The following is a 10,838-nucleotide window of genomic DNA, read 5'->3' on the forward strand; positions in this document are numbered from 1 at the left end:
AGGGGAAGGATTTTCTGAGCTCAGGAGGTCAAGGCTACAGTTAACTGTGATTGTGCCACTGCATTACAACCTGCGCAACAGAATAAGACCCAGCCTAAAAAATAAATTTAATTTAATTTAAAATTTTCTAGTCCACAGGTTTTCTTATCTACATTTTCCCAAACTACTTAAGACTGCTTCAGTGAATTAGCCTCAGCACCCCAAGACAGGAGCGTGGGGTAATACTAGGCTTGCCATACTCTAGGAAATGGTGCTTAAAACTGTACAGCTCTCATTTGTCAGTTCCCAACCTGCTCCTGGGGTTTCTAACTTGAGACAGTTTCTCCCATATCTGCACCCTCTTCTCCACCTTTCCCTAGCAAGTCCTGTTGTTCCTTCTGCCATCTTTCTCAGATTCCGTTAAGTCCATTCCCTTAGGGATTCTTAGGGACTAGTCTTATAATCCTTCTGTGATGGCAAAATCAAGAAATCATTTAAACATGAAGCAAAGATTCTTAGAAGAGATGAATACCAGAGACATAGCTAGAAGGTGAAATAATTTGCTTCTAGTGAGTAGAAATTTGGGGAAAGGAGAATGGAACCAGGGATATGAATCTAGACCATTTTCCACTGTGCTACCAAAGAGATCGTGCTATCCCACACAGCTCAGTGGGTTTCTTGCTTGCTTAAAAGCCTTTACTGCTTCACTGGCTCCCGATATCTGGTAAAATTAAGAGCAAGCTCCTGGGCATGTCATTCAAAGCTCATCACCCTCTCCTGTCTGTCGATCCTGCTTCTCACACATCACATCCCATTTTATCACACCTCATTGAGTTTCCTAAATGCACAAACAGGTTCCTTCCTTTGTACTTTTATATGTATTATTGCTTTTTCATTTTCTTGCTGCTATAATAATAGCGAATGTCACTGTGCTAAGTGCTTTGTGTGATTTATAGCTGTTTATTCTTACATCAACCCTATGTTCTCTCCACTTTATAAATAAGAAAACTGAGACTTAAAGAGGTTAAGTCATTTACTCAAATACGTAGTCTGTGGTAAGGCTAAATTTGAACCCAGCAATCTGACTCCAGGACTCACATACTATGACCTATTCATCCCTTAAAAACCTTTCTCAGGCACTAAATTTGAGTAGGATTACAAGATTTAAAAATTTTAGAAGTCTTAGAAGGGCAAGGAGAAAATACAAGTGAATTACTTTTAATCTCAAAGTAAGCATGAAACAAAGGCTGAAATTACAAAAGAAAAGTGATAGATTTGACTATCGAACTTTTAAATTCTTTCATCTAAAAAACCCATAAAATAATATTTAAAAACAAGTGAAAATTGTTAAAAGTTTGCAATATGTATGAAAGATAAGAAAGTAACATCCTTATTAAATAAAGAGAACTTAGAAAAATATTCTATAAAAAAAGGACAAAATGCAAGTTAGTTAAGTCATGAAAAAAATACGTAAATGGATAAACATTTTTAAAGATAAGTGAAGAATTAAGTAATACTCAGAGCTAGTAATTTGGGCCAGCAACCCTTAAGGCAGGATGTGTGGCAATTGACCAAGCTCCTACATTACCAATAAGGGCATACATTGGCTCAACTATTCTGGAGAGTAATTTGGCTGAATGTAGTAAAAGCCTCAAAAATGTTCACACCCTTTGACTCAAAAATTACATTTCTGGAAAGTAATAATACAGAAACGCTCTGTAATGAAGGTTGACAAACATTTTCTCTAAAAGACTAGGTAGCAGATACTTTGTGCTTTGAAGGCCATATATTTCTCTGTTGCTTTTTTTCTGTGTTTAGAACAACAACAACAAACTAAAAAGAAAAAAAAATGTAAAATTCATTAGCTTGAGGGCTGTAGAAAAACAGGCAGTGGCCTGAAATTGCAGGGCAATAATGTGTGCAGAGTAGTCTACAAAAACATTCATCACAGTATATTTGGTAATGACCAGAACTGAGAAAACAAACCAAATGTCTGAAAATTGAAATTAATTACAACAAGACACAAGAAGACATGTTTTAAAAAGGTTTAACATTTTAAATTATTGCAGAATGGCATCTATTGCATGAAATATATCTATGATTTATTAAGTGGAAAAGATGATTTACAAGAGAATATCTATGGTATGATCCCAAACACAACATAGTCACAGCATATAAATGTGTAGAAAAAGACCTGGAAAGAGATAAACATGGTGAGATGTTGACAATGATCTAGAGGAGGGGATGGAATTGCAGATATTTTGTTGTTGTTGTGTGTATATGTTTCCTATAATGAATGTGTACTGTTTTATAATTAGCAAAAATATAAGAAACTTTGCTTGGGGGAAAACACCACCTCAGTTGTCAATTCTGGGGAAATGTTTCTTGAATCTACTCCTCTGTTCAGAGTCGGTGGCACTCTCTTCTATGCTCCCTGATTACACCAGGGTCTTCTGAGTACCGTTATCTACTTAATTGCAGAAAGGTTAATGCCATCATTTAGTTCAGCTTTCCTCTGTTATTGGGCATCTGAATCCCCAGTACAGGGGTTTTCCCTTATCCGTAGTTTTGCTTCGATGGTTTCAGTTACCCGCGGTCAACTAAGGTCTGAAAACATTAAGTGGAAAGTTCCAGAAATAAACAATTCATGAGTTTTAAATTGCATGCCATCCCACTCTATCCTGCCCGGGATGTGAATGGTCCCTCGGTCCTGTAGACACTCCCCGCACATTAGTCATTTAGTAGCTGCCTTGGTTATCAGATTGACAGCAGTATCATTGGAGCTTGTGTGCAGGAAACACTTATTTGACTTGATGTCCCCAAAGTGCAAGAGTGGAGATACTGGCAACTCAGATATGCTGAAGAGAAGTTGTCAAGTGCTTCCTTAAAGTGAAAAGGTGAATGTTTTTAACTTTGTAAGCAAAGGAAAAAAAATCTGTACGCTGAGATTGCTAAGATCTATATTAAGAACAAATTTTCACTCTGTGAAATTGTGAAAAAGGAAAAATAAATTCATGCTAGTTTTGCCATTGCACTCAAACTGCAAAAGTCATGGCCACAGTGTATGATAACGTTTATTGTAGTACACTTATATAATTGTTCTATTTGATTATTGGTTATTATTGTTAATCTCTTACTGTGCATAATTTATATATTAAACTTTATCACAGTGTCTACTAAATGCTGACTTGTTAAAAATTTTCCTTGCCAAGTTCCTAACTTTTAATGTGATTTATTCTCCAACCTGACTCTGGCAGATAAAAAAGGAAAATCAAAGTATCTTATGGCTCTGTTATGCTGTCTTTCGGGGACTCTGGCATCTTTACCTGCTCTGTCTGAAGTCTGCTGCCACCACCCATCATCTACATATCGAGAAATTCAGCTCCCTGATGTTCCTCAAACTGTCCACTTCCTTTACTGCTTTCAAAGTTCCTTAGATAACTATGCTGAGTAGTCATCAGTCAGAAAATCTTCGAATCCACCTACAGTCTGTATTTCCCCCTTCCCCTTTGGAAAGTCCCGCCTCCCTGGACCAAACCAGTGTACAACTCACATGTATTGATTGATTTATGGTTTCTTGTAACTTCTGTCCTCCTAAACTCTATATAACCAAGTTACCATTCAACCATGGTGGGCACACGTTCACAGGACCTCGCATGGTGCCATGGGCCTAAGGTCACTCAAATTGGCCAGAATAACTGTCTTAAAATATTTTACAGAGTTTGACATCTTTCATCAACAGTAGGTACGTACATGTAAGAAAAAAACATAGGAGATATAGCGTTTGGTCCTATCCATGGTTTCAGGCATCCATTGGGGGGTCTCAGAAAGTATCACTAGCAGACAAGGGGAGCACTATATTGTAGTATTATAAGCACGCTGGTTATTTCTCACTTGCTCTTCACGAAATCCAACTTCTGCCCTTCTCTGCTAGCCTGCGTGCTCAAAAGGTGGAACTTTTCACCAACTATTCCCACTGGGCTCTCTTGCCAGTTGGCCCTGACCAGTGGATGACACCAACAGTAGGTTGGTAGGTGGAAAAGGAAAAAGGTAGGGAGAAGTCTTCCCACCTCTTTTTCTGTCTCTAGCCAGATTCTGTCCATGGCTTTGTCCTTCTAAGGCCCCTGCAAGGCAGTCCTTTCCCAGGCCACCTTTCACCAGGCTCTGCTAATGGTCCTCCTCTTCTTTCTTCAGGACTAGCCACACTAATGTCTGGGTACCTCCACGTCTTTTCTGGGTTTTTTCATCCAACTCTAACCCAAAACCTAACCTTAACTTCTGTAAATAGTCCCCTCAATAAAATCTGTTTGGCTGAAACATCTGAGTGGAAGTTGGTTCCTGTTATGACAGAATAATACATTCAGGAACACTGTTGATCATCATAGAACATTAATCTTTTATTCCTTATGGCAACAGGCCCTGGATACTCTCAGACTTTATACCCAAGCTTTTGACTATTGCAAGATAATTACACAGTGATTTACACATTTCCTGAAGCAAGAATTTGAATTAATACTGAGGCCAGTGTTTGGGAAGGTAATGCTCTGACTATTCTCTACTTCTTCAGTAGTTTTTGACAAGTAACACGCCATTGCATTTTAATGAAGAAATTCTATATTACAGTAAGTGGTGTTCAAATTTCAATATTTTTGATGGAAACTTTAAGGAAATAAAATTTTATATAAGTTAGATAAAAGTCAGACTTCTCAGGTTAAGTCAGTGTTGGGTAAACCTTCTATCTTTGAAGAAGACTTTAGGACACCTTTGTAGAACCCCAGGACTCCTTAGAACACAATTAACAACATATATTTGGGAGTAAAAGAGTCTAGTCTTTAGGTTAGACTCCTAGAATGATATAGTCAACAATATGATTTTATCAATTGCTCTTCCAGACCCTCTTGCCTGTGAATGATGTTGCCCATCTCGCTACTGCATCTGTTATACACACATGACACCAAAAAAACTCTCCTAATTTCTCATCACAGTTTTAGCTGCATTTTTATTATTACTGAGAGAACTGTCCCTCACATCTCTTAACCATTTATGGTTCCTCTTCTCCTTTGCTGCCTTCTCGTTTTTTATTAGTTTTTTATTTATTTTCATGTTTGACCATTTCTCAATTCATTCAATGTATATTAATACCTTGTATGATGCTCTGATGATTATGCTAATGGACACAAATCATAAACCATACATTATGCCTGTGCTTTCATGGAGCTCACAGACTAACGATATTGTTGTCTTATCTTGTTTAATTCAATTAGCAATTGAATTAACCCTTTGTCATAATGTTTTGTTACTTTTGTCACAAATACCTCTTTGTTTACCTTTTGATTTTTAAAAAATAATTTTAGATTCAAGGGGTACATATGCAGTCTTGTTACTGGGTACTGTGTGATGGTGAGATTCAGGCTTCTATTGAGCCCATCAATAGAAGTGAGCATGGTACCTGATGGCTAGTTTTCCAACCCTTGTTCCTCTCTTTTCTTTCTCCTTCTCTTCTAATTGTATGTAAGGGTTTTTATTAGCTACAAAATTAAACATTTTATATAGTCAAATCTATGAATCTTTTCCTTATATACATGCCTCAAAAATTCTTTGTAAACTAAAGACTATATTATCAATATTACTTATATTTTCTCTAATTCTTTTCACTATTTTCCTTTTAAGATTGAATTCTTTTTTTTTTTGAGTCTCACTCTGTTGCCCAGCCTGGAGTGCAGTGGCATGCTCACAGGCACCACAGCCTCGACCTGCTGGGCTCAGGCAATCCTTTTGCCTCAGCCTTCCAAGTAGCTGGAACTACAGGTATGCACCACCATGCACGGCTAATTCTTTGATTTATTGTAGAGATGAGGTCTCACCAAGCTGCCCAGACTGGTCTTGAAACCCTGGGCTCAGGCAGTCCTCTTTCCTCTACTTCCCAAAGTGCTGAGATTACAGGCACGAGCCATCGCGTCTGACTTACTATTTTCAAGTGACTTTTTTCGTGGTTACAAAAGTAACACGTTATGAAGAAAAGTTTGTGGAACTGAAAAATGTGAAAAAGTGTTAACAAGGAATAAAACCTACTCCATATACTATAACTGTAACATTTAGGGGATAACTTTCCAGTTTTCTCTGTGTGTGTACATATGTACCATTTTTATAAATATTACTGAACATGTTGATTTATAAACTGCTGTTTAATCATTGCTATAACTGGGATGTTGATGCCCTCCAAATCTCATGTTGAAATGTGATTCCCACTGTCAGAGGTAGGGCCCAGTGGGAGGTAATTGGGTCCCGGGGTAAATCCTTCATGAACAGCTTGGTGCTGTTCTCACACTAATGAGTGAGTTCTTGCTCTATTAGTTCATGAAAGAGCTGGTTGTTTAAAAGGGCCTGACATCTCCCCCCTCTCTCTTCTGATCTTGCCATGTGACATGCCTTCTCCCCTCCCCTTCCACCATGACTGTAAGCTTCCCAAGGGCTCATTAGAAGCAGATGCTGGCACCATGAAGAGCCATGAACTAAAATAAACCTTTTCTCCTTATGAATTACCCAGTCTCAGGTATTCCTTTATAGCAATGCAAAATGAACTAATCCAACCATCACATATGAATATTTCACCATGTCATTAAATATGTCTCTGACATGTGGCTTTTAATGACACGTTAGTCAAGGCCTCTAGAACTAAGGAAAATAGCAACAGGGTCAGTAGGCAACTCCTCAGTCTTTCTTGTCTCGGTCACATACTTCACTCAATTTTATCATTCACATCCAACTAGCAATGAAGTTACCAATCATCACACAGACCAACATCATCATGTGCTTACCACTGCCTCAACTTACAACTTGAAATCTGCTGCTGGAAACTTGAAATTGGTTTTGACTTTAGTTCTCTGGATCACAATGCATTTTGCTGCATCTGCCACCTGTGTCTCTTCTGGCAGGCATATGTAAAAATAGCTTGACCGTAAGATATTAGGTAGTTAACAAAAAGTGGGTGTCCCCAAACAGTGACCAGATTTGAATTGATTTTGTTGTAAGAGATTCCTAACATCACTTTGCACAATCTTATTTTTGTGTTCCCTTTAAATCATTAACTCACATTTATACTTGTGTTAGCAAAGACTGAATAATTCTCATGCAAGCAAAACATATTTAAGGGGGGGAAGAATACTTAACATTTGTGATAAAATATTTAAAACTCTTTGATTTTTTAAGGTTCAGTGCAAGTTTCTTAAGCTACATAAATTAGGGGGAGTGGAATGTGGTATTGAGGACAACAAGTAGCTGAGATATCAAAAGCAAGAAAAAAATTCTAGAACAAGTCATAGCAGATATATTGACTGTTACCAATGCATGGAAATATAGGCATCTCTATAACAAGGTTTCAATGGGCCTTTGTTCTATCACAGCCTATACACACTTCACACACACACACACACACACACACACACACACACACACACACACACACACACAGAGTGTATATATGGGATTTGGGGGGCGGGGTTGAGTCAGGGTCTTACTCTGTCCCAGGGTGCAGAAGCATGATTATGGCTCACTGTAAGCCTTGACCTCCTGGGTTCAGGCAATCCTTCTGCCTCAGGCTCCAGAGTAGTAGAGATTCCAGGCACACATCAACACACCTGGCTAATTTTAAAAATTTTTTGTAGAGATGAAGTTTCATTATGTTGCCCAGGCTGGTCTTGAACTCCTCCCATCTCGGCTTCCCAAAGTGCTGGTATTTCAGGTAGTGAGCCACCATACCCGTCCTGTGTAAATGCTAAATGTCATAAAATAGGAATTATCTTTTGATCACTCACCTTTCCGCAGAAGTTGCTCACTGAATTCCCAGATGTAAATATCGTAAATGCAAAAGGCTTGAAGTGTATGGATCCTTAGAATTTGAGTTCCCCTATCTCTTAAAGGCTGGAATCTGAGAGTGAAACATTCAGGGAAGGAACACTGGATTGCCTCTCCCTGTGCTTCATCGGGACATTCCTTAGTAAACTGCCAAGCCCAACCTCTGCTGATTAGGTGTCCTGGGTTCTCGGCTGTTTGGTACAAAGGTTATCCTCATCAGTGAGTCATTTCCTTGCATTCTTAAACTTCCCTGGATATTTTCTTGTTTACTTTAGTTTTCTACAAATGACTCCAAAATCAATTTCTTGTTGGATCCTCCCTGATGCACTTTTGTTTGTAAAATCATTTTACTGCATACGTTGCTATCTGAATATTTACATCTGACTGCTTACTCCTTTATGTGTATTTTGCTTTGGTACAAGTTTGCCTAGCTTTATTTTTAGCACTGTAAACATTTTGGTAATCTCTTTCTTTGATGTTTTGTGGCAAGTATGAATATGTAACTAATTTCATAAGGAATGTGCATTAAAAGTCATTTAATTTCTTAAGTATTAAAAATAGAAGGGGACCTACATAATGAACATTTGTATACCTAACCCTGAATTGTACCCCACATCTTTAAAATAAAAAAATAAAGAGTTTTAGGTGCGCATGAGAGAGGCGGCAGGTGGGGAAGTTTCGCCAGTGAGATCCCATCAGAGGCAAGGCTCGTGCTCCTGCCCTGGCCCTGGCCCTCAGAGCCTGCCCGGATGGCCCGGCCTAGCCATGATCAAGGTGATCCTCATCTTCAGCAACCATGCGAAGCCGAGGCTCTCCAAGTTCTACCAGCACTACAGTGAAGGTACACAACAAGAAATCATCAGGGAGACTTTCCATTTGGTATCTAAGGGAGATGAGTATGTTTGTAATTTCCTAGAAGGAAATCTGACAACAGACTGATTTACAGACATTATGCAACGTTATATTTTGTCTTCTGTGTGAGTTCTTCAGAAAGTGAACTTGGCATTTTAGATCTAATTCAAGTATTTGTGGAAACATTTGACAAATGTTTTGAAAATGTCTGTGAACTAGATTTGATTTTCCATGTAGATAAGGTTCACAATATTCTTGCACAAAGGGTGATGATATTGGAGACAAACATGAATGAGTTTGTTACTCAGGTTGATGCACAAAATAAACTGGAGAAATCTGAGACTGGCTTAGTGGGAGCTCCTGCCAGTGGTGTATCTGTTGTAAAGAATATGAATCTTTCTGAGATCCCAAGAAATAATATTGGTGACATCAGTATAAAAGTGCCAAACCTGCCCTCTTTTTTTTTTTTTTTTTGAGTCAGAGTCACACTCTGTTGCCCAGGCTGGAGTGCAGTGGCACGCTCACAGTCACTGCACCCTCCACCTGCTGGGGTCAGGCGACCCTTCTGCCTCAGCCTTCTACGTAGCTGGAACTACAGGTGTATGCCACCACACCTGGTTAATTTTTATGATTTATTGTAGAGAAAAGGTCTCACCAAGTTGCCCAGGCTGGTCGAACCTGAGTGCTCAGGCAATCCTCTTGCCTCAGCCTCCCAAAGTGCTGGGATTATAGACATGAGCCACCATGCCCGGCTAAACTGCCCTCTTTTAAATACAAAATTAAAAAGGTAAAATCCAGAGAGAAAAGTCATCTAAGTTTACTATGCAGTTGTTTATCAAAAATAGAGGAGGAGAGTTTTAACTTCTGCTCTTGGATTTACGTCAAGGTATTGTATAGAAAGTTGTGTAAAATCAGTATGAAAGCTCAATATTTCTTTTCTTTCTCAGTGATTTTAGAGAAATTGAGTAGTTCCTATGTGATTTCGTTTTTCTTTTCTAAACTGCATTTCTTTGCCCACCTAAGGCGTGTCCGTCTCTATGTATTGGCTATTATGGTATTTCAAAAAGTGTTTGAGATATTTCTTTAATTATGTACAACCTAAAATGTTAGTATTTTGTATGAATCACAAGTTCAGCATTCCTTAATTCCTTTGCTATTTATCACGCAATTGTTATTTTAAAAACCAAGAATGTATTTCATGAAAACATTATGACCTTTTCTCTTAGTTTATATAAACTCCAAGGTAAATAGACTTCTAAAGCATCTTTCTGTTTGTCTGATAACTACTTCAGCAATATTATTTTTACAACCCTCTGACTCAACAGAGTAAATAAAAATTTATTTTATCAGTGTTTAAAAACATAGTTTTAAGAGGCTTCTTTAAAATGTCCTATATACAGAATCAAACTTTTTTCCTAAGCCACACCTACCGTCTCTCCTCCACACCTCATGTTACCAAGTCACTCTGGCCAAAACTTAAGCCAACAAGAGACCGGAAAAGCAAGTGTGGATAAGAAGTAGATCTCTCCTATGCTGATTATGCCATTCTATTAATTTGTTGAATAACTTCCTTCTGTGATATAAGGTGCCTCATTATTTAGGTAATACTGTAGAGACATTTTAAATATATTTTGGCATATAGGACTAAAACATTACTCCAAATACCTCACAACTTAAAAATAATTTTAGTTTTCAAATCCTTTCATATATTTTGAATATCTGCTCCTAAAGATTCTTCACAAGTCTTTTAATAGAATGGTTGGACACTGAAATGTTTGCTTAGTGATTAATCTAGAGTTTCCACAAATGAACTGCTATCAATGGGAAGAAAACACTGGAAAATCAGAAGGAACATATACTTGATTTCTGTTATTTTCAAACTTGCTTTGCATTGTTTCTTTCTTCATACACATTTCCCCCCATTATTCATATACTTTTTTTTTTTCTTTTACTCTTTCCACAAGACCATGAGAAAAGTGAAATACAGTCATCCCTCTGTATGGACCAGAGATTGGTTCCAGGACCGGAGTCCCCACAGATACCAAAATCTGAGCACTCAATGCCTGCAGATGGCCCTGTACAAGAGTGAGATGCTTACTGAAAAAAAAAAAAAAAAGAAGCAGATTTTTGCATCCCTCAAATACTATATTTTC

General features: G+C 38.0%; 1 pseudogene; it reads left to right on the forward strand.

Annotated features, from left to right (window-relative positions):
• The first annotated feature begins 8,598 nt into the window (after window positions 1–8,598).
• Window positions 8,599–9,161, forward strand: LOC103255458 (annotated as a pseudogene).
• The last annotated feature ends 1,677 nt before the right edge of the window (window positions 9,162–10,838 follow it).

This window comes from Carlito syrichta, unplaced genomic scaffold (genome assembly GCF_000164805.1).
Source record: "Carlito syrichta isolate Samal-C Ts95f unplaced genomic scaffold, Tarsius_syrichta-2.0.1 Scaffold74278, whole genome shotgun sequence".
NCBI lineage: Eukaryota > Metazoa > Chordata > Mammalia > Primates > Tarsiidae > Carlito > Carlito syrichta.